General features: G+C 40.2%; 1 pseudogene; it reads right to left on the reverse strand.

The window, feature by feature from the left end:
* Positions 1–14,838: 14,838 nt before the first annotated feature.
* Positions 14,839–17,346, reverse strand: LOC113116540 (serine/threonine-protein kinase pim-1-like; annotated as a pseudogene).
* Positions 17,347–25,299: the final 7,953 nt, after the last annotated feature.

The raw sequence follows: 25,299 nt of genomic DNA on the forward strand, positions 1-25,299 counted from the left end.
GCATCAACAACAAAGGCAAATCTGAGTAATAATAATAATAATAATAATAATAATAATAATGCAATTAGGATAGTAAATAAGATTAAACAGACGGAGTATGGGGATTGAATGAAGGCAGTAAATGTTTATTGGTTCACCTCAGATCGTGAAAGCAGGCTGCAGTATTGTCATTCATCATAACAAACAGTGTAGAGATGACTCCCTCGGAAGAAATCCTGCAGGCGCCCCTGAACATATGGACTTAAATTTCAGGAACACTTAATTTGCTCTATTTCTTAAAAACAAATTCAAACAAAGTCACAGCTGATCGCGGTGCATCTCCAAACAAACACACAGCTGTTTCTGAACAACGTTTATGAATGAATCTGCATTTTAGAACAAATCTAGCGAGTCAATGATTTACCCATCACCCATTCATAAAGAGAGTCATTTGCTTTGTGATTCATTGATAAGGCAGTGACATGCTGCCACCTACTGTCGGTTTCAGTTTCATTTGAAAGTATAAATGAGTCATTTAAATCGTTTAATATTTCCATTTTCAAAACTTTATATTTTAAACATTAATTTCATTACATCGTTCTTATGAAATACATTAACGCCACATCCAAGTCTTCTCAAAAAATCTGCATAATCCTTAATGCAACAGCAGAGTTCTGTGTCTTGCAAAGCTGAAATGTTGATGCTGATTTCATTTGACTGGTAACTTATTCTTCTGGATTGTATTTTACTAATTTAATAAAAATTAGATGGAAAATGGGATCAAAAAGCTAAAAAAAAAATCAAATATTGCCCTATTAATTTATGTTCCTAAACAAAGAAATATCAAAAAAAGAAAAGCATAGAGGCCTTGATACTGTAACGTTACCTTTTAAAAAACTAATTGCAAACGTTTATGCAAAGTGTATTATGTACAAATAATGCAATACTGTACCACTAAATAAGAAAGGTTTTGAGGGCAAAGCTAATCAGGCCAATGGGAGACAATTAATAATCAGTCTCATTTTATATTAAATCATTCTTTCATTTCACTAATCAATCTTTTTTATTTTTTTTATTAAACACAAAGGGGTCATTAATGATGCTTACATTATAGCATGTGCAAATTCACAAACAAAGTATATATAATTTGGCCAAAATTACAGGTACCTATATTAATATTCAAGAATGAACAAATGTACTGTTATTATAGATTACAAAGGTATTTATAATTAAATACATCCAAAAGGTCAGGACTTGCCATACATTTTCTCATTTATTTAACCATTGTAATAATTTCCAAATTTGGACTTATTTGTGTCATTCGATAACTATATTCCCTATATCCATATTTGTAATTGCTTTATTGTAAAATAAATCAGGTAACTACTTTTGAGTATGATTTCAGTTTATCATATGTTATTATGTTTTTAAAAAGGAAGAAAAAGTACCCTCAGAAGATATTTTAGAGCCTAATTGAGTTAAATCTGAAAAAGCAAACAAAATGTAGCTTTAAATATTAATATTTAATTTAGAATTACACATGCTATACTTTTGTTACAGAACCTGCATCTGAATCATTGGGTTGAGTAAATGTAAATAAACAGAATTTCTATTTTTGTGAAACTATCACCAACTATTTATTAAATTGAAATGATAGCCTACTCAAAATATAATATAATAATAAAATAATAATATTACTTTCGTATTAATTTAACTGTTGAATAAAATATTTTCCAAATTTGCACTTATTCGTGTTTTAACTTTATGAGACAAAAGCTATATGTATAATTGTAAGGGCTATCCTTGCCATCTTCGCGCTCTTGCAAACTGGATGCTCTGACTTGCCGTAGAGTCCTTGTAGCCATGAGAGGTGTGTCCATGTAGATGAGTAAATAAATCTGCATCTTAAGTGGCGTGTTGCGTTAACTTAACGTCTGTCGGCGTGTGGCGTTATTTTAACGCGTGGTGGCGTCTGGCGTTTACTTATCGCGTAACGGCGCTTATTTAACACCTGGCGGCGTTATGAAAACGGCGTTTTAAAATTAATACGGCGTTGAAAAGCACGCGTTTTCTGGTCCACTTGGCTTTCCATAGACACACACTAACTAAACATGTTAAAACATAGTTGTTTGTGTGCACTGTATAAAAAAGCATGATAATGTAACAGGATTGATTTGCAAAAAATATTAAACATCCTGAAACTCAGGGGCGGCGTTAGGGGTGGGCTAAGGGGGCTGGAGCCCCGAATGTTTTCAGTAAAGCCCCGAATATTTTTATTACCACCATGCCATCAATGACTTTTCATGCCCAATAAAGTAATTTATATTAGAATTTAAATAAATATCTCTCGACTCTCACGTCCACAGTGTCTGTAAATTTACCCAAGTAAGTAACGCGTTGTCATTCAAACCCGACAAAAACCGCCCACTGAGTCTAGTGCTTCTGACTGACATGTAAACTGGCCAACCAGCGATGAGCGTCTGTACGATCCAGCCAATGAAATGAGATCTTTTGGAGCCAGGCGGTTTGATGGCGTGTAGTATTTTACTAGATCAATTTATTTGAAAATTAAAATGGATATTTCAAAATTAATCTTCTTCTTCTTCAAAAAAGGAAGTAACCCCCCCCCCCCCAGCCAAAACACTTGAACACCAAGATACATCAGCTTCAGGTATCTGTAACTTTTAATCATAGTATTATATTTATTTTTAGGTTTTAAATTGTGTCTGATTTAACGTTACATTTTGAACATCTAACAGTTAACGGTTGCGCAGCACAGTCTTTAGGACACACACAGACACACACACGCACACACACACTTTTTCTGAATGAATCATCCGTTTATAACGAATCCATTGATTAAATGACTGACCGACTCACTCTGAGTGATGGCCGATTCGTGAACGAATCGTTCAATTTAACCGGTTCTTCTTAGTGAACCGGTTGAACCAGTTCACCAAATCGAACTGAATTGTTTGAAATGGTTCACGTCTCCAATAAGCATAAATCCACAAATGACTTAAGCTGTTAACTTTTTTAACGTGACTGACACTCCCTCTGAGTCAGAATAAACCAATATCCCGGGGTAATTCATTTACTCAAACAGTACACTGAATGAAATGCTGTGAAGACCGAACTGAAGATGAACACCCAGCCGAGCCAGATAATGAACAAACACGCCCACTGCTGGAGCAGTTCTCGTTCTCGAGTCAAGAACCGGTTGCTTCGGTTTTCGGATCACCAGTACACTCAACCGAGAATCGTTTCTGTCGGACGCGTCCGATTTGAGAACCGATGAGCTGATTCTCGTTCTCGAGTCAAGAACCGGTTGCTTCGGTTTTCGGATCACCAGTACACTCAACCGAGAATCGTTTCTGTCGGACGCGTCCGAATTGAGAACCGATGAACTGATGATATTGCGCATGCGTGTAATTTTGTAAGTATTTTGTTAAACATCGGAAAGTGTGATAAAATAACTATATTTTATTTTGATTTTTTTTATTATTATTTTTTTTTGATTAATGTTTCCAATCTGTATATTGTATGTATAGGCCAAATGGGTTTTCAGGGAAGTTGGACAATAATTAAGACTCTAAAGACTCTTATGTTTAATAGGAATAAGGGTTGATTTATGAGATATCTGTACTGTATTTATAGTTAATGACACGTTCACAAATTGAGTTTGTAGTAAACAGAACATGAACACGAGTAGAGCAGCTGATGACACTGAACTGCAGCACGTGCCGGTTAGAGCGATTCTCGTTCTCGAGTCAAGAACCGGTTGCATCGGTTTTCGGATCATCAGTACACTCAACCGAGAATCGTTTCTGTCGGACGCGTCCGAATTGAGAACCGATGAACTGATGATACTGCGCATGCGCGATTCAGCGTGAAGCCAACTGACTCACAGCATGTCTGAACCGAAGGGATTCTTTTGGTGATTGATTCTGATTCTGTACTAGTAATGTTATGAGCGCGGGTATTTCGAGGGCTTGGATGAAGGGCAATCTGGCGAAACGTAAGTTCATTTAATAACAAATACAGTGGATCATGGTTTCTGCGCTGATGACACCTAATTTATTTACTTTATATCTTCAAGACTTAAATCCTCATATGCACATTATTGCTGTTACTGTATGTAGGTGTTGTTGCAAAACTCAAATGTAAACTTTTCATGATTATGAGGTTTTAACTGACTAAAGTTATGATTACTGACTTTATATATTTGAATGTTTGATAGACGTGACGCCATTACATCATCGCCAATGACGTCATTACGTCGAGCGTGAATGAACCGATGAACCGGTTTTTTCAACCGGTTTATTGAATCGAACCGTCCGAAAGAACCGGTTTGCGGAAAAGAATCGAACTTCCCATCACTACTCACTCATTAAGGCAGTGGCATGCCGCCACCTAGTGGCAAAGTACCATTCAATTTTTTTTTTTTTTCATAATTTCATATTTCTGTATTCCAAATTTTATATTTGATACATTAGCCTCATAAAATTATTTATGCAATTTGTAAGTGCTGTGTAAGTGCTCCTTCAAAAATATAAGTGTATAGAGCCCTGCGTTTATAATTATACTTGGCTTTAAGTGTACATAAACACAGAGATAAAGTCCTTTGACCAGATATCTTTGTAGAGTAAGAGTATGTCAGTGCACTGCTTAATGTTTGCTTCTTATCTCTTGTTGGCTGTCCATAGTCAAAGTCCATGGAGTTCTCCATGTTTGTTGGTCCAGAAACCAGACACCACTTTCCGTTTTTGTACGGATTATCGTAAGGTTAACAGTGTTACGAAGGCAGATTCTTTTCCTTTACCCCGAATTGAAGACTGTGTTGATCGAATCGGTTCTGCTAGGTATGTTACCAAATTAGATCTGCTCAAGGGGTACAGTCCCTTTGACTGCTCGGGCTAGTGAAATATCTGCGTTTGTCACTCCTGACAACTTTCTGCAATATACTGTGATGGCGTTCGGTATGCGGAATGCCCCAGCGACTTTCCAGCGCCTGATGCAGAAAGTTTTGTCAGGAGTGCCAAATTGCGAAGCATATCTAGATGACCTAGCCTAGTAATTTATTCAAACAGCTGGGAGGAACATGTGAACCAATTGGACCTAGTGTTCAATCGTCTCGCCAAAGCTTCTTTAACTTTGAATCTGTCAAAGTTCGAATTTGCAAAGGCAGTGATTACATACCTGGGTAAAATGGTAGGTCAGGGGCACGTGAAGACTGTGGTGGCCAAAGTGAGTGCAATTCGTGATTTTCCTACTCCTGTAAATAAAAGAGAACTTAGGAGGTTTTTGGGAATGGCCGGATACTACCGTGGATTTTGTTACAATTTCGCAACGGTGTTGTCCTCTCTGACCGATCTTCTTAGCACTTCAAGGAGGTTTGAATGGAGTGAAAGGTGTGAATATGCTTTCAATGCAGTAAAGGATTTATTGTGTAATGCCCCAGTTCTTTCCGCTCCTGATTTTGCACGACCTTTTCAGCTGAATGTGGACGCAAGTGCTGTTGGAGCTGGTGGAGTGTTGATACAAGAGGATGACTCCGGTATTGAACATCCTGTGTGTTACTTCTCGAAGAAATTTTCCAAGTGTCAGTACAATTACAGCACTATTGAGAAGGAGGCGCTGGCCTTGGTCATGGCATTGCGACACTTCGAAGTGTATTTGGGAGGTCACTGCAGCCCGATTAAGGTGTACACTGATCATAATCCATTAGTGTTTTTGACACAAATGTCTAACAGTAACCAGCGGTTGATGCGGTGGTCACTTGTTTTGCAGGAGTACAACCTTGAAATTAAACATCGGAAGGGTTCGGACAATGTAGTGGCTGATGCACTGTCCCGAGTGCAGGGAGCTGATGAGTGACTTGGGGATGTGAAATTGTTTTTGCATTCTTGTCAGATGCAAAAATTTATTGATGGGGGTGTTACGTCAGTGGATGTAAACGGGATTTCATAGGGGTGAACGTGTATTTGGGTTGTGCTTTGCTCTCCTTGCTCTGTTCTCTTTCCTTATTACCACAGGTTCTCAAACCAGCTGTACTCAATCTATGGCTGACTGACGTGATTGGAGGGTGAAGGGGAGGAGCCAGGATATAAACCGGAGTGGATCTGTTGAGAGCAGAGAGAGAGACTTTGGTGGCCAGGATTGATTCCTCCTCCTGTCAGCTCAGATCACGTTGATTTGTATGCTTTTACAGTTGTTGATTTGTTCTGGAGTAAGTGAGCTCAGGACGTGTTGTAAGTGTTCTTAAGTTGAATAGAGAACTGAATCTGTATTATGTTTAATTCCTTTCTTATTTCATGTCAAGTCTGTTATTTCTTACTTATCCTGATTTGGGGAATGTAGGGGGAGGGTGCCATTTTTGTTTGTATTCTTCCTTTTCTCCTGTTTATGGTGAGCTAGGGAAAAAAGGAAGATTGATGTTCTTTATTTTTCCGGGATTATCTTGTTCTAGGTAATTTAAGGTTTTTGGGCTAGTTAGTTTAAGTTTTGTTTGTTATTTTGGCCGAGCTCTCCCCCGAAGTTATTATTTATTAAACTGTTTGGTTGTTATCTTGTTTGTGATTTTGTTATTCTTTATATCTTTCAAACTATAAAGATATTATTTGGATTTGTTGTTGTGTGATCTCTGGGACAGGAGGTTGGGTTATCCTGGAACTCTCTCCAAGGGTTAATATTATTTAATTTAAGTAGTAGTTTCTTTTTTTTTTCACTTTGTTACTAACTCCCCAACCCTAGATGGGTGGTTATGTAACAAATGGGGGCTCGTCCGTCAGCATATGTGTCAGGATACAAGAGATAAACTTTAAATAAAATGTTTTAAATTCGTTTTTTTGTTTTTATTGTTTTTGTATATTTAAAAAAGGTAAATCTTTCTGATTTATTAAAATAAAAAGTCACATTCATGTATTTTTCTGGGCTAAGCGCAGGATCTTCACTCACCCTAGAACCACCCCTGCTGAAACGTATACTTTCACAGCTCCGATATTAATATTATGAGAAATAATAAACAAATTACACTTGCACAATTATATTTGCAGGCAGCGCATACTTTGTGATCAAAATGATACAAAATATTAAGCCTGATTATTGATAGAAAAGATTCAGATCCAAAAGCATAAACAATAGGCCTAATTGAAAAAGTCTTTGCTACTGTAGCCTCCTCACAGCTTGTGGAGATGTTCAAGTTCCCTTTCATAGGTCACTTTAATGCTGCGGTGACGTCACCACTATGGGAACACTTTCGGTGTGACGAATGTCTGAAGCCCTATACAATCCCGCCAATCCTATTGGACAAATGGCGCTTGTCACCGCTCTACGCATGCGCACGAATCGTATACCTGGGTGCCGTGCGCCATTTCGCTCAGATTTCATTCCTTCAGGGAAGCGAATCATCTGTGCCCTAAGAATCATCTCGCGTTCTCCAGCGGTTTCTACGAGCAGTGTTTAACTCCTTAACTCCTCCGCGATGAGTCAACGAAAGGTAAGAGCCGTATAATGGGTTTATCACAAAGAGGCACTCATGAGAGATTCGTTAGCAGCCTCTCTACATGTTCTCTCTGTGATAGCCTACGGCTAGGGTAAAAAAAAAAAAATAAAGGTATCCGCGCTCTGTAGTGTATTTCTTATGTCGCCTCGTGTCTAACCCCCACCGTTCGCTTCTGCGGTCGCCGAGGCCCAGCACGAGGTGTTGTTTGGGGCGATATGTGCGGCTTGACTATGAATACAGTGATGCACTGGAGTTTTTCCACTTGCTTGCTCTCCCCCACTCGAGCGTGTTAATCAGAGCAGATTTGCTTTTTCTACTATGTTTGTCTAACTGCGGCTTCGAACTCAGAGTAGGCTCTGGCCGGCATACGCGGTTCTCTCCCTCCGAGTGGACAGGAGAAAAGCGCCTCCCCTTCCTCAGTGAGCTATTTATGTGGCTATCCGCGTGGTGGATAAACTATCGCCACCCCCAACCCCCCCGCCCCCATGAGCCACTACCCTTCTCACGGACCTCCACCAAGAGTTTTTGAGGTCCTGGAAGCAACCTTAATCAACACATGTCACGAACGCGCCATGACACTGACATGACTGCTATTATACAGCGATGCCGTGTTGACTACCTTTCTAGCCGAACGGATCACGCCGAACTCGGCTGCGGCCTAAGTCTCGTCGAAGGCGTATGGAGTCATGTCTAATTTCGGCAAATTTACTTCTCTTATGGCAGTTCTTAGCGAAAAGCCTCTCGTTCTCAAACCCCACGCTCTAACATTGACTGTCTTGCAGCAAAGGCACCTCGAGCGTCATTGAACTGAGCAATCATTTGAGCTCCCCCTCAGACACTCTGCACAATTCAGTCTTCAGAGTTTGAGAGACGGCACAAGAGGCTGGCAAAGATGGCCAGTTTATGACGGCTCACACAGCTGCCGCGTTCTCGCTAGCGGCGTGGCCCGATGTTTATCTTGTTGGATTAAATCCTGCCGTGGACATGCTTCAGGATTAAACACAACGAAACGTAGTGAGTTTGACGCATGCGCTTTCCTTCATGTTTAATTTAAAGTTTACGTCACTCACTGACTGACATTTTCCTAACCAGAAAAAAAAATCAGATTGCCCTGCTCTGCCTCTGATTGGCTAGTACTGGGTCAGAGCCAATTAGAAGCAGGACGTGGGAGGGAAAAAACTCTGCTGTCTCCTGTGTGTATGGGGAAAAGGGAGGGACAGAGAGAACAGGCTAGAACTACATTTAAATAACTTATAGAAACTATCTGCTTCATAACTTATTATGGAGCTGGAAACAAGCCCAAATAAGTAACTACACATTAGAAACAAGCACCCCCAACCCCCATTTTTAGCGTTTTTTTAGCACTTCGGTTTCTGATGTGCAGACCAGAGCATGTGAGCGGAGTGGAGTGGTGAGAATCTCCGCTAATCGATCACGGAACTGTTCACCCCTCCGCTCCCCCGCTCAAAGCTACATCAGGCCGCTCCGCTCATTATCGCTCAGCGCTCAACTCAGTTTGCTTCGCGCTCCACTCAAATTGCCCACCACTTGCTCCAAAAAAGAAAAAAAATCTTGACTTTTAGCTTAGACCACAGCCCTATCTCCTAAAGAACTAATGAGCAACAACATTTTTCAAATAGAAATATTTTATTTCAAATGACAAATTAGTCACAAAAATTCCTGTAAAATTAAACGAATAAATGGGCCTAATAATATAAATACAAATTATATAAACAAAAATATACATAAACATACATAATTTTAAAAGTAAATTAACTATTAGCCAACATTCTTATAACTGAACTTTTGGGCAGCGTGCAGGATTAAATTTTAAATTGTCTTATATCAATTGTAGGTCTACCAAAAAAAAAAAAAAAACTGCTGTAAAATTAAACGAATTAATGGGCCTAATAATATAAATAAAAATTATATAAACAAAAATATACATACACGTTTTAAAAGTAAATTAACTATAAGGCAACATTATTATAACTGAACTTTTGCGCAGCGAGCAGGATTAAATTTTAAATTGGCTTATATCAATTCTACCAAAAAAAGAAAAAAACTGCTGTAAAATTAAACAAATTAATGGGCCTAAATATATAAATAAAAATATACAGGCTATAGGCCTACATCAAAGTTTTAAAATTAACTATTAGGCCAAAATTCTTAACTGAACTTTTGCGCATGAGTGCATGTGGATTTCAATTTAAATTGGCTTTGTTGTCAAACTAAAAGAATTGCTTTCCTTATCTACAGTTCTTTTGAGTTCACCTTCAAGAACACAAGTTTGGACAATGTCTGAGGCTTCAGACTCATGCGGTGGTTTCTTGAGAGCAAGCCAGCAGCAGAGAAAACCCTCTTATCCATTCTGTCTTGAAACGGGGATCTAACACTGATGTTTATCAGTATAGTATATCCCATAGCGAGTTGACACGTTGTTTGCCAATGTTTCTGCAAAAGCAGCGATGCCCATTGGAAGTGCAGCGTGAGTGTCATCGGTGAGCAGGGATTTTATTTCTGTGACAGCAGGCAGGATCATCCCCAGGTTCCCCAGCTCTTTCTGCATTTTTTCTGTGAGGTCTGCCAGAGGTGTCAGCACACTGACAAGCTGGCGTACTTGATTCAAGGTGATGTTAGAAACATTAGACTTGAGTTTGTTTTGCCATAATGGGTCTTTTTGGAACAGCCGGATGACCGACTGAATCATCCGAAGCTGGCTGCTCCATCGAGTGGCGCAGGCATTTGCGGGACGTACCCCTAATTGGTCTGTTTCCTCTGTGTTCAGGGTGCTCTTTCGTACACTTTACACCAGCTTGCCGACTTTCACTAACAGCCTATTAATGTTATCGTGCTCGTTAATGGCATCTTTGATGGCCAGCTGAAGCATGTGAATGGGGCATCTCAGATGTAAATTTGACACAGTAAAGTACTGATTTATCATAGTATCTACATTAGTTGTTATCACTTCCACATGGACTTGCGAGGGCGCTGGTGGTTCCTCATCCTCCTCTTCATGTTCAGCGCTGCTGCTGGCATCCGCGGTCACTTCACCCTCCGCCTCCTCTTCAGTGCCAGGGAGGAGGTTAAACGCCTTGATCATGTTGCTGCCACTGTCAGTGACGACACGAATCACACGTCGTTGCACGTTCCAATATTTCAGTACACTTTCATAGTTTTGATAAATACGATCTGCGGTGTGGTGCCCTTGCTCACAGCCCAACAAAACCGTGTGCCCCCCGAACGTCCCATCAATGAAACTGGCCACGATGCCAAGGAAGCTGTGCCCTCTTCTACTGGTCCAAATGTCCGCTGACAGAACCAGCCCATCTCCATTCTGCAGTAGGTCTCGCAGTTTGGCTTCCATCTCTTCCAGCGCATGTGGCATGAGCGTGTCCCGTACGGTGTTGTAGCATGGGGGTGCGTAGCCCGGTTGAGCTGCGCTAGCGAAGTGTTGCATCCCTTCACGTTCTCCTATACTCAGCGGTTCATAGTCCATGTAAATCATTTAAAAAAATGCTACATCCAGCTCTCTTTTTCTCTCCCTTGTTATGGTTGGGGCTTTGCGTGCAGTGAAGAAACTTTTGAATTCCTTAACCGTCGTCTCTTGTTGCTGCTGCTCCTCCTCTCGCTCTATTAAATACAAATTCACAGATGACACAAATGAAATAAAATGAACCATTATGCCTACTTGAATGACAAAACAATTTTTTTTTTTTATATTACGCTATATTTAATTTACACTTTGTTACAAGTTACCGTATTCAATTTGCTAACCTTTGGCTTCCTTCACAGCGTGTTCGCGCAGCACACTTTCATGCTTTCGGGAAATGTGCCTTTTTAGATTCCAAAAGGAACCTTTACTTACTGAAACAATGTCTCCACATTCGTTTTCTTGTACCACATTGTCACTGTTAGTTCATTTTTTAATAGTACACCTGTATGATTTCTCGTTTTCTTTTTTGAAGTACTTTTTGAACTCCATTATTGAGCCGAGTTTTGAATGAAAATAGTACGTTGATGACAGTAAAAGACAGATGGATTGTGGGTCAGGCTTGACTGAGCATGCTTCAGACTCATGGTGAGCAGAGCGAAATTGGAGCGGGAAATAGAGCGACGCTCCATCCTTTTAAAAATGCCGCTCTGCACTCAGTCTAAGACCCGCCCGCTCACGCTCTCCGCTCGCTCCCGCTCCACTTCACTCACATGCTCTGGTGCAGACTCAAACTGCCATCGTTAATCTTGCAGAGACGGCGAGCTTGAGCGGGGAGTTCTTTGTCGTGAGTGAGCAGGAGTAAGTATTCTGATTAATTATTTTGTAAAGTATTTTAAAATGTAACGCCAGTACGCCATATTAAGTTAATTGTCTGCGAGCTTCTCCTCCTGTCTGTACGGTAATGAGACAGAGAGTCGAGTGGTTATGACGCAATCGTTAGCCTATTTTTACAAAAACTGTTTCTACAGGGCCATAATGTAACATAGAAGGTAATGGAGCACTTTATACATTGTTGTGTATCTTTAGAAATAAATAATGGACAAACTGAGTCTTTAAACGCCTCAGATGTAAAGTTATTCTCTGTCAAAGTGACGCCAAAATGAATGGGAGTCAATGGGATGCTAACTCAAGTGAAGTTCTGCTACAAGATGGCGGCACGCGGCTGACTTCAACTTCCGGTTGAGTTCCTTGCCGCCTGTGTATAACAAGCGGACTTGGCATCGCTGGTTTCGAAGTGCCTACTGATCGCTAGTGACGCCTGCTGGTCAAAACTGTGTACATGCAAACAAATAAAACACTTCAGGCTAAACCATGCTTACACCGCTTTATAAGCACATTTTATTGAAAGTTAAATACATTAAATGAAATAAAAATAATTAAATAGCATTAAATATGAAATGTCTGTATAGTATGTGATTTTAAAAATGTTTTATATTCATTAGCAGGGCTTGCTTTATATGTTTATAAAGAGGCCAGTTAGAGACTATTAACTACTTCACATCCTTTTAATTTCTCAGATGTCTCATTAAAATGTCTAAAAATTAATGAAACTGATCCGAGATCAGGTAAACTCATAGACTATAAAAACACTCATAGACACTGGTTCAGTGGTTCTCAATGTACTTGCCTGATTGACGGATTCACAGAGATCACCCCCAGAGCCGAACCATTGAAATTTCAGCTACATTCTTAAAGGGGGGGGGGGGTGTTTTTACACTGTTAAAGAGTTGGATTCCCATGCTTAACATGGACAAAGTTTCAAAAATTAAGTTGTACGTTTTGTTCCAAAAATACATCTACCGGTTTGTCACAAGTTTCGGAAAGTTTTTTTCGAGTATGGCTCTGTGTGACGTTAGATGGAGCGGAATTTCCTTATATGGGTCCTGAGGCACTTCTCCCGGAAGAGCGCGCTCCCGTATAGCAGAGCGGTGCAGAGACATTCACTGATCAGAGCGAGAGCGAAATGTCACCAAAGAAGTGTGTTTTTGGTTGCCAGGGCAAGACAACCCTGCACAGATTACCAAAAAAAACAGCATTAAGGGACCAGTGGATGGAGTTTATTTTTACAGAGCATCAACGGAGTTGTGCAAGTGTTTGTGTTTGTTTCCTGCATTTCGAAGATGCTTGTTTTACAAACAAGGCCCAGTTTGACGCCGGATTTGCGTATCGTTTATTTCTTAAGGATGATGCAGTCCCAACGAAAAAGGGTCACGATCGTGTGTTGGAACCGCAGGCGGTGAGTAAAACTGCTTCAAATATCTCTGTGTTGTTAACTTAGCTATCGGCGTGTAAGCACATCAAGTAAACAACATGCGATGTTGTCATCAAACTGCACTTTCCACATGTACAGCTAAAAAAAAAAAAAAAAAAAAAGAGGACATAAAGTGGAACTTAGTCATTTTCCAAAACCGCTAAGCAAATATATACAGTTTCAGTACATACCACATAGAGACGTCGTTGCTGCTGCTGCTCTTGTTAAATTTCAGCCTTGGGATCTGATTCTGGATCATAAATAAATGGCTGAATCTGACTGTTAGCCATGGTTTGTTTTGGATGATGTTTTTTTCCTCACGGTAATGTCACAGCTTCCAGACGCTCTCAACGCAAAAGCCTACTGGCGGTCGTGATTCTTTAGCTCCGCCCACACGTCACGCCTCCAGCCGCTCGTGTTTTTCCGGGAAAAATCGGTACAGACTATCTTTCTCTTATGAATATAATAAAACTAAAGACTTTTTGGAGTTATGAAGGATGCAGTACTACTCTATAGGCACTCAAGATTAACAGGATATTGAGTGAAAACGAGCATTTCACCCCCCTTTAAACTCAAAAATGCTGTCTTTAGAGGACACACTCCAAGGAAGGCATCAAGGCACTTCTGTACCTTCATCTAAGAGCTGGGCGATATGGCCAAAAAAAAAATTCACGATTTTTTTTTTTCATATAAGTTGATATCGATAATTATCACAATATAAGTCAAATCTTTATTTTTCTCCAGTTTAAAGCTAAATTTATGTTCTAAAGTGAAAGTTGTAGAAACCAGACCATTAATGTTTCTTTACAAAATACATATCTACATAGAAAAATGTATTTCTTGGTCTTCTGCATGTTCTAATGAGTGATATTGTTTAAAATCAAGAAATAGGTTTGGGTTGCCTGATAATATTAATAATAAAACCACTTTTTTGTGTCTTAGAAATGCACATTAGGATGCAGAGGTAACATTTTTGTTCATCAAAATCAGTAGCATCTGTAATAATAATAATAATAATAATAATAGCAACCTTTTAAAAGGTTAAATTCATTCTTTTTTTTTTTTACTTAATGAAATTCAGTGTGAATATCCCACATTTCTGTCAACAATCCCATGGTGCAGTGAGTGTTACCATGGTAAATGATAGCAATGTTTAGATTGAAAAGACTTCTGGCTGTCTCGTTTGTTGCTCAGTGTTTCTCCTGTTTGGCTTTAAACTAGTTTAAATAACACAGTCATTTATGAAGGTAAAGCAATGCCTACAGTATTTGCATATATTTATATTTATATTTGCAGGGCAGGAGTTGTGGAAGTGTACATAAGACTGTGAGTTTAAATTAAATTTCCATGCACAAGAGAAGATTTGTAAAGGTGTAAATCGTGTTTCAAGCGTAAGAAAAAATGATTTGCCGCATTTTACTGTCACTCGTAAGTGTAATTCATGTTTTGTGAAACTGCAGCTTCATGCTAACGCAAAATAAATCTGATCTGCATTCTTCTGACGACTTCTGCTACATTGAGATCCTCTCATCAACTTTATTTTTAACAAGCTGTGACAATGAGATGCTATTATGGTTTTTATTAAGATTTCGATTTTTAGATTTCAGTTAAAGGTTATTTTATTTCAAATAACAGAAATGTTTTCTGTAGGTTTCAGTTAAGTAATTAAATAATTCCTAAGGTTTTGATGTTTTTGTCTCTTCATGCTGGTTTAGGCTCAGTCTGGAGCGGATCTCTGTAGCTTCAGGACTCTGGTTTGAGCCGGCGCTGCGTGTCCAGCTCCTCCAGCATCCACACAGAGCCCTCAGTCACGCTCCAGAGTGAAGCACAGCATTACAAAACACATGAAACGCCTGCTGTCCACTCGTCCTCACTGCAGGTGTCCAGCTGTCTCTGCTGCTCCTGTGTCCTGCACTCCTGCTCACACTATGTTCACAATTACAGACAGTTACCTACATTGATCCTGACAGGACAATCCAACTGTCCAATCAACACGGAGTCATTGAGATGAGTGTGCTGTGATTGGCCACCTGTGGAGCGTAACCAGGGATGCTGTTCAATGTCCTGTAAGCTGGGACGCTCGTCCGCTGCTGCTCTAAGACACCATCTAATCAACTGACGGCAGTCTGTCACATACAACACAGTACTTGAGCAACACAACATCAACTTCTGCTCGCTCCGGCCCTGATTTCTGACTGTGAACAGCTGCATGTTTGCCATCTCTTGCCTGCAGACAGGTGACTCGGGAAGCGCAGTCTGCGAACCCTCCGTGCGCTTTGGAAAGGTAGAGAGCCACACAGGAGCTTGTAGAGCGTCACACCCAGCGACCAAGCAGTGGCTGCTCCGGCACGATAGCTGTGGGAACGAAACCACTCCGGAGGGGCGTATGAAAGAGTGCCTGAGAGACCCCAGAAGAGCAAGAGATCAGCTCAAACGCTTCCAGTCCAAAACACAAACTTCCACAGAGATCTCCTCCTGACCAACCTGCAAACTCTTCATACTGCGAGTCCTTCAGGAGGTGTCCGCAGCCAAAGTCCAGCAGCTTGATCTCGCTGGTATCGGTGCAAATGAGCAGGTTCTGTGGCTTGACGTCCCGGTGGAAGACGCCGCGGCTCTCGCAGTGTTTGAGAGCGTCGATGAGCTGCAGCAGCACCTTCTTGGCCTGGCTCTCATCCAGACAGCCGTTCTCCTCACAGAAACTGTGGAGATCCTGGCAAGGATCCGGCCGTTCCAGGATCATGACGTAGCGTTCGGGATGGTCAAACCACTCCAGCAGCTTCAGGACACTGGGACAGACAGGAGCTGAATTGACTCGGGTCATCAACGCGACCTCCAGCGGCAGCAGACCCTGACCTTCCTGCAGCGGCAGAGACAGCAGACCCTTGAGTCATCGCTAGAGGCCTGAGTGTGGCTTTATGTGTGTATCAAACCCTACATGTGACTGAACTTACAACTTCCACGTCCTCGTGCTCCTCGTCTTTAGTCACGTACTTGATGGCCACCTGCAGACAGATGAACCACAGTATTTTACACCTGCTAATGATGACAATAACCTCAAGCTCAGTACAGATTAAATACAGTTTATGTCACGAGTGTCGTGAATGAGGGCTGTTTGAATGAATCGAGGAGGAAAGAAAATGTCTTACTGGCAATCCATCAGAGCTGCGGGTCCCAGCAAACACAGAGCCGAATCCACCTTGACCCAGCATTGGGCCCTTTATATACGCATCTGCAACAATCACACGATCACAAGAAATGAGAAAACAGGCGACTACAAGACTGTTCCTGTAATCATCATCAGTGAATGAACATGTCAAAATCACTTAATTCAGCCATGTCTTGAGAATCAGCCTGACCTTCAGCAGAGCGTTTGGTGGGTCTGGGATCTTCATCCTCCGAGCTCTGTCTCTTCCTCTTCCTTTGAGTCGACTCAGAAGGCACAGGACAGATATAGCCAGGCCGGGTCGGGGTTGACAGTGCTTTCTGAATGTGGTCTCCACACGGTCTCCCAGCCTCCTGACCAGCAGCCATCTGGGTTAAAGCAGCAGTGGATCTGGAGCGACCCAAAGCTGAGAGAGCACCACTTCACTGTTTCACACTGTTTGACTTTCTTCTGCTTTTAATGAATTTCTTCAAATAAATCAGCTCAACAATGTCTTGAGGTTTGTTAACCGTGGTATAAGTGGAATAATCGACTCTGGTCAGATTATTATTGAAAATAATGCACATCCGAGATGAAACCAATCATGTGAAGTGACACATAATACACTTTTTATAAAAAATGTACAATATATGCTTGTTTCACTAGTGTTCGAGATAAATCTGCTAAACTGCACAACGTTATTAATGTAAGGGTAGTCTAACAATACAACTTCAAACCAAACAAACAAATATGAAAAATTAAAACACTCACCTTGTCTTTCGCCCATGTGAGCCATCGAAAATATCCTTAATATCTCTCCTTCACAATGAGAAAAGAAAAGAATAGATAAGAAAAAGAAATAACACCTGAAACCAAATAAAAACAAATAAATCAAATAAAACTCTCCTCAGAATAATCTAAACTCAGAAATGCTCCGAACTCCTTCAGACATAAAAGTGTGTCTCGAGTCTCGTCTTCAAACACACAACAATCAGAAACAGAAGACTTCAGACTTTTATAGCTGCAGATGGAACTTACAGGTTGCTATAGCAACTCAGATTCGATTCACGCACAATCGAGCTCGCGCTGCAGACTGTAGCATGACGTCGTGTAACATTACTTTCGTGACGTAATGTGCGCCGACTGGTGAGATATCTGTAAAATAAAACCTTTACAAAGTTGCTTTTTTAAGAGCTGGAAAAAATATGTTCACTGAGATAATGATTATTATATCATACGATTAATTTATGATTAGATTGTGATTATTTTCACCAGCAGAGAGCGCTGTGAGCTAGTCCTAGAGATTATGAACAACGAAGAGCAGAGCGCTATTATCATCATCATCATCATCAGTTATCAAGAGAGACACAGGGTAGACACACACTAACTAAACATGTTGAAACATAGTTGTTTGTGTGCACTGTATAAAAAAAAACATGATAATGTAACAGGATTGATTTGCAAAAAATATTAAACATCCTGAAACTCAGGGGCGGCGTTAGGGGTGGGCTAAGGGGGCTGGAGCCCCGAATGTTTTCAGTAAAGCCCCGAATATTTTTATTACCACCATGCCATCAATGAGTTTTCATGCCCAATAAAGTAATTTATATTAGAATTTAAGTAAATATCTCTCGACTCTCACGTCCACATTGTCTCTACTTGTAAATTTACCCAAGTAAGTAACGCGTTGTCATTCAAACCCGACAAAAACCGCCCACTGAGTCTAGTGCTTCTGACTGACATGTAAACTGGCCAACCAGCGATGAACGTCTGTACGATCCAGCCAATGAAATGAGATCTTTTGGAGCCAGGCGGTTTGATGGCGTGTAGTATTTTACTAGATCAATTTATTTGAAAATTAAAATGGATATTTCAAAATTAATCTTCTTCTTCTTCAAAAAAGGAAGTAACCCCTCCCCCCAGCCAAAACACTTGAACACCAAGATACATCAGCTTCAGGTATCTGTAACTTTTAATCATAGTATTATATTTATTTTTAGGTTTTAAATTGTGTCTGATTTAACGTTACATTTTGAACATCTAACAGTTAACGGTTGCGCAGCACAGTCTTTAGGACACACACAGACACACACACACTTTTTCTAAATTAATCATCCGTTTCTAACGAATCCATTGATTAAATGACTGACCGACTCACTCATTAAGGCAGTGGCATGCCGCCACCTAGTGGCAAAGTACCATTCTAATTTTTTTCTTTCATAATTTCATATTTCTGTATTCCAAATTTTATATTTGATACATTAGCCTCGTAAAATTATTTATGCTATTTGTAAGTGCTGTGTAAGTGCTCCTTCAAAAATATAAGTGTATAGAGCCCTGCGTTTATAATTATACTTGGCTTTAGGTGTACATAAACACAGAGATAAAGTCCTTTGACCAGATATCTTTGTAGAGTAAGAGTATGTCAGTGCACTGCTTAATGTTTGCTTCTTATCCCTGTTCTTCCAGGACAGTGTAGCCAGTCAGGCTTGATTGGAAAATAAAATAAAACAGAGACAGAGACAAAAAAAAAAAGTGAGATAGAGACATCAGCATATGTGTCAGGATACAAGAGATAAACTTTAAATAAAATGTTTTAAATTTGTTTTTTTTGTTTTTATTGTTTTTGTATATTTTAAACAAGGTAAATCTTTCTGATTTATTAAAATAAAAAGTCACATTAATGTATTTTTCTGGGCTAAGCCCAGGATCTCCACTCACCCTAGAACCACCCCTGCTGAAACTTATACTTTCACAGCTCCGATATTAATATTATGAGAAATAATAAACAAATTACACTTGCACAATTACATTTGCAGGCAGCGCATACTTTGTGTTCAAAATGAACATAAAATACAAAATATTAAGCCTGATTATTGATAGAAAAGCATAAACAATAGGCCTAATTGAAAAGGTCTTTGCTACTGTAGCCTCCTCACAGCTTGTGGAGATGTTCAAGTTCCCTTTCATAGGTCACTTCAATGCTGCGGTGACGTCACCACTATGGGAACACCTTCGGTGTGACGAATGTCTGAAGCCCTATACAATCCCGCCAATCCTATTGGACAAATGGCGCTTGTCACCGCTCTACGCATGCGCACGAATCGTATACCTGGGTGCCGTGCGCCATTTCGCTCAGATTTCATTCCTTCAGGGAAGCGAATCATCTGTGCCCTAAGAATCATCTCGCATTCTCCAGCGGTTTCTGCAGTGTTTAACTCCTTAACTCCTCCGCGATGAGTCAACGAAAGGTAAGAGCCGTGCAATGGGTTTATCACAAAGAGGCACTCATGAGAGATTTGTTAGCAGCCTCTCTACATGTTCTCTCTGTGATAGCCTACGGCTATGGTACAAAAAAAAATAAAATAAAATAAAGGTATCCGCGCTCTGTAGTGTATTTCTTAAGTCGCCTCGTGTCTAACCCCCACCGTTCGCTTCTGTGGTCGCCGAGGCCCAGCACGAGGTGTTGTTTGGGGCGATATGTGCGGCTTGACTATGAATACAGTGATGCACTGGAGTTTTTCCACTTGCTCGCTCTCCCCCACTCGAGCGTGTTAATCAGAGCAGATTTGCTTTTTCTACTATGTTTGTCTAACTGCAGCTTCGAACTCAGAGTAGGCTCTGGCCGGCATACACGGTTCTCTCCCTCCGAGTGGACAGGAGAAACGCGCCTCCCCTTCCTCAGTGAGCTATTTATGTGGCTATCCGCGTGGTGGATAAACTATCGCCACCCCCAACCCCCCCGCCCCCATGAGCCGCTACCCTTCTCACGGACCTCCACCAAGAGTTTTTGAGGTCCTGGCAGCAACCTTAATCAACACATGTCACGAACGCCGCCATGACACTGACATGACTGCTATTATACAGCGATGCCGTGTTGACTACCTCTCTAGCCGAACGGATCACGCCGAACTCGGCCGCGGCCTAAGTCTCGTCGAAGGCATATCGAGTCGTGTCTAATTTCGGCAAATTTACTTCTCTTATGGCGGTTCTTAACGAAAAGCCTCTCGTTCTCAACCCCCACGCTCTAACATTGACTGTCTTGCAGCAAAGGCACCTCGAGCGTCATTGAACTGAGCAATCATTTGAGCTCCCCCTCAGACACTCTTCAGAGTTTGAGGGACGGCACAAGAGGCTGGCAAAGATGGCCAGTTTATGACGGCTCACACAGCTGCCGCGTTCTCGCTAGCGGCGTGGCCCGATGTTTATCTTGTTGGATTAAATCCTGCCGTGGACATGCTTCAGGATTAAACACAACGAAACGTAGCGAGTTTGACGCATGCGCTTTCCTTCATGTTTAATTTAAAGTTTACGTCACTCACTGACTGACATTTTCCTAACCAGAAAAAAAAAATCAGATTGCCCTGCTCTGCCTCTGATTGGCTAGTACTGGGTCAGAGCCAATTAGAAGCAGGACGTGGCTGGGAAAAAACTCTGCTGTCTCCTGTGTGTATGGGGAAAAGGGAGGGACAGAGAGAACAGGCTAGAACTACGTTTTAATAACTTATAGAAACTATCTGCTTCATAACTTATTATGGAGCTGGAAACAAGCCCAAATAAGTAACTACACATTAGAAACAACCCCCCCAACCCCCATTTTTAGCGTTTTATTAGCACTTCAGTTTCTGATGTGCAGACTCAAACTGCCATCGTTAATCTTGCAGAGACGGCGAGCTTGAGCGGGGAGTTCTTTGGCGTGAGTGAGCAGGAGTAAGTATTCTGATTAATTATTTTGTATAGTATTTTAAAATGTAACGCCAGTGCGCAATATTAAGTTAATTGCCTGCGAGCTTCTCCTCCTGTCTGTACGGTAATGCGACAGAGAGACGAGTGGTTATGATGCAATCGTTAGCCTATTTTTACAAAAACTGTTTCTACAGGGCCATAATGTAACATAGAAGGTAATGGAGCCCTTTATACATTGTTGTGTATCTTTAGAAATAAATAATGGACAAACGGAGTCTTTAAACGCCTCAGATGTAAAGTTATTCTCTGTCAAAGTGACGCCAAAATGAATGGGAGTCAATGGGATGCTAACTCAAGTGAAGTTCTGCTACAAGATGGCGGCACGCGGCCGACTTCAACTTCCGGTCGAGTTCCTTGCCGCCTGTGTATAACAAGCGGACTTGGCATCACTGGTTTCGAAACGCCTACTGATCGCTAGTGACGCCTGCTGGTCAAAACTGTGTACATGCAAACAAATAAAACACTTCAGGCTAAACCATGCTTACACCGCTTCATAAGCACATTTTATTGAAAGTTAAATACATTAAATGAAATAAAAATAATAAAATACCATTAAATATGAAGTGCCTGTATAGTATGTGGTTTTAAAAATGTTTTATATTCATTAGCAGGGCTTGCTTTATATGTTTATAAAGAGGCCTGTTAGAGACTATTAACTACTTCACATCCTTTTAATTTCTCAGATGTCTCATTAAAATGTCTAAAAATTGATGAAACTGATCCGAGGTCAGGTAAACTCATAGACTATAAAAACACTCATAGACACTGGTTCAATGGTTCTCGATGTACTCGCCTGATTGACGGATTCACAGAGATCACCCCCAGAGCCGAACCATTGAAATTTCGGCTACATTCTTAAAGGGGGGGTGTTTTTTACACTGTTAAAGAGTTGGATTCCCATGCTAAACATGGACAAAGTTTCAAAAATTAAGTTGTACGTTTGAAGGAAATCTACCGGTTTGTCACAAGTTTCGGAAAGTTTTTTTCGAGTATGGCTCTGTGACGTTAGATGGAGTGGAATTTCCTTATTTTCCTTATATGGGTCCTGAGCGCGCGCTCCCGTATAACAGAGCACTGAGAGCACAGACGTTCACTGATCAGAGCGAGAGCGTCGCGAAATGTCACCAAAGAAGTGTGTTTTTGGTTGCCAGGGGAAGACAACCCTGCACAGATTACCAAAAAAAACAGCATTAAGGGACCAGTGGATGGAGTTTATTTTTACAGAGCATCAACAGAGTTGTGCAAGTGTTTTTGTTTGTTCCCCTGCATTTCGAAGATGCTTGTTTTACAAACAAGGCCCAGTTTGACGACGGATTTGCACATTGTTTATTCCTTAAGGATAATGCAATCCAAACGAAAAAGGGTCACGATCGTGTGTTGGAACCGCAGGCGGTGAGTAAAACTGCTTCAAATATCTCTGAGTTATTAACTTAGCTATCGGCGCGTAAGCACATCAAGTAAACAACATGCGATGTTGTCATCAAACTGCACTTTCCACATGTACAGCTTAAAAAAAAAAAAAAAAAAAAAGACTACATAAAGTGGAACTTAGTCATTTTCCAAAACTGCTAAGCAAATATATACAGTTTCAGTACATACCACATAGAGACGTCGTTGCTGATGCTGCTCTTGTTAAATTTCAGCTTCTGGATCTGATTCTGGATCATAAATATACGCTGAATCTGACTGTTAGCCATGGTTTGTTTTGGATGATGTTTTTTTCCTCACGGTAATGTCACAGCTTCCAGACGCTCTCAACGCAAAAGCCTACTGGCGCTCGTGATTCTTTAGCTCCGCCCACACGTCACCCTCCAGGCGCTCGTGTTTTTCCGGGAAAAATCGGTACAGACTATCTTTCTCTTATAAATATAATAAAACTAAAGACTTTTTGGAGTTATGAAGGATGCAGTACTACTCTATAGGCACTCAAGATTAACAGGATATTGAGTGAAAATGAGCATTTCACCCCCCCTTTAAACTCAAAAATGCTGTCTTTAGAGGACACACTCCAAGGAAGGCATCAAGGCACTTCTGTACCTTCATCTAAGAGCTGGGCGATATGGCCAAAAAAAAAAATTACAATTTTTTTTTTTCATATAAGTTGATATCGATAATTATCACAATATAAGTCAAATCTTTATTTTTCTCCAGTTTAAAGCTACATTTATGTTCTAAAGTGAAAGTTGTAGAAACCAGACCATTAATGTTTCTTTACAAAATACATATCTAAATAGAAAAATGTATTTCTTGGTCTTCTGCATGTTCTAATGAGTGGTATCGTTTAAAATCCAGAAATAGGTTTGGGTTGCCTGATAATATTAATAATAAAACCACTTTTTTTGTCTATTAGAAATGCACATTAGGATGCAAGTAAGGTTTAGATCCTACCTGTCCGATCGCTACCATTTTGTTTACTTAAATGGGGAGTCATCTCATTTATCATCAGTAAAATATGGAGTGCCACAAGGATCCGTCCTAGGTCCCCTTCTATTTTCAATATATATATTGCCCCTTGGTAATATTATTAGAAAATACGGAATTAGCTTCCACTGTTATGCTGATGATACTCAGCTATATATCTCAACGAGACCAGATGAAACTTCCCAATTATCTAAGCTAACAGAGTGTGTTAAAAATGTAAAAGATTGGATGACACACAATTTTCTCCAATTAAATTCGGATAAGACAGAGATACTAATTATTGGACCAAAAAACACTACACAGAATCTTGTAGATTACAATCTGCAACTAGACAGATGTACTGTTACTTCCTCTACAGTCAGAAATCTGGGTGTTATATTAGACAGCAATTTGTCTTTTGAAAATCATATTTCCAATGTTACAAAAACTGCATTCTTCCATCTTAGAAACATTGCCAAGCTACGAAACATGTTATCTGTTTCTGATGCAGAAAAGCTAGTTCATGCATTCATGACCTCTAGACTGGACTATTGTAATGCACTTCTAGTTGGTTGTCCTGCTTCATCAATAAACAAGCTACAGGTAGTCCAAAATGCAGCAGCTAGAGTCCTTACGAGGTCAAGAAAATATGATCATATTACCCCAATTTTACAGTCTCTGCACTGGCTACCTATTAAGTTCCGTATCAGTTACAAATTATCATTACTTACCTATAAGGCCCTAAATGGTTTAGCTCCAGCATACCTAACTAGCCTTCTACCACGTTACAACCCATCACGCACCCTAAGGTCACAAAACACTGGACTTTTGGTCGTTCCTAGGATAGCAAAGTCCACTAAAGGAGGTAGAGCTTTCTCACATTTGGCTCCCAAACTCTGGAATAGCCTTCCTGATAATGTTCGGGGTTCAGACACACTCTCTCTGTTTAAATCTAGATTAAAAACACATCTCTTTCGCCAAGCATTCGAATAATGTATCTTTTTAATTGTGAGTGTAGTTGCATCTGATCAAAGGTGCATTTTTATTCATTAGCTTGGATTAAACTAATTTTACTTTGTTGGATCAGCAGCTATGCTAATGATGTCTGTATTCTGTTTCTATGTTTCGCCACGGGATTTACATCCCGTGATAACTAGGATTTAAACAAGCTCCAGTCTGGATCCAGAACACCTGAGAAGAGACGATGCTGACCCTCAGAGGACCCCAGATGATGCTAACCTTGAATCAACAAACAGAACTAACAATTATTGCTAAATGTGTGACTGAATCATATAATAACTTAATTAATAATATTGATAGTTCATCGTCTAGCTGACTACGTCTTTTATTATTATTATTTTAATTTTTTTTCTAAAATCCTGTCAAATGTGACCAAACTACTAGCTACTACTAAATATTGTAGAAACATAATTTTCTGTAAAGTTGCTTTGTAATGATTTGTTTTGTAAAAAGTGCTATACAAATAAACTTGAATTGAATTGAATTGAATTTGCAGCATTTTACTCTCACTCGTAAGTGTAATTCATGTTTTGTGAAACTGCAGCTTCATGCTAACACAAAATAAATCTGATCTGCATTCTTCTGACGACTTCTGCAACATTGAGATCCTCTCATCAACTTTATTTTTAACAAGCTGTGACAATGAGATGCTATTATGGTTTTTATTAAGATTTTGATTTTTAGATTGAGTTAAAAGTTATTTTATTTCAAATAACAGAAATGTTTTCTGTAGGTTTCAGTTACGTAATTAAATAATTCCT

The sequence above is a fragment of the Carassius auratus genome, chromosome 16 (assembly GCF_003368295.1).
Source record: "Carassius auratus strain Wakin chromosome 16, ASM336829v1, whole genome shotgun sequence".
Classification (NCBI taxonomy): Eukaryota; Metazoa; Chordata; class Actinopteri; order Cypriniformes; family Cyprinidae; genus Carassius; species Carassius auratus.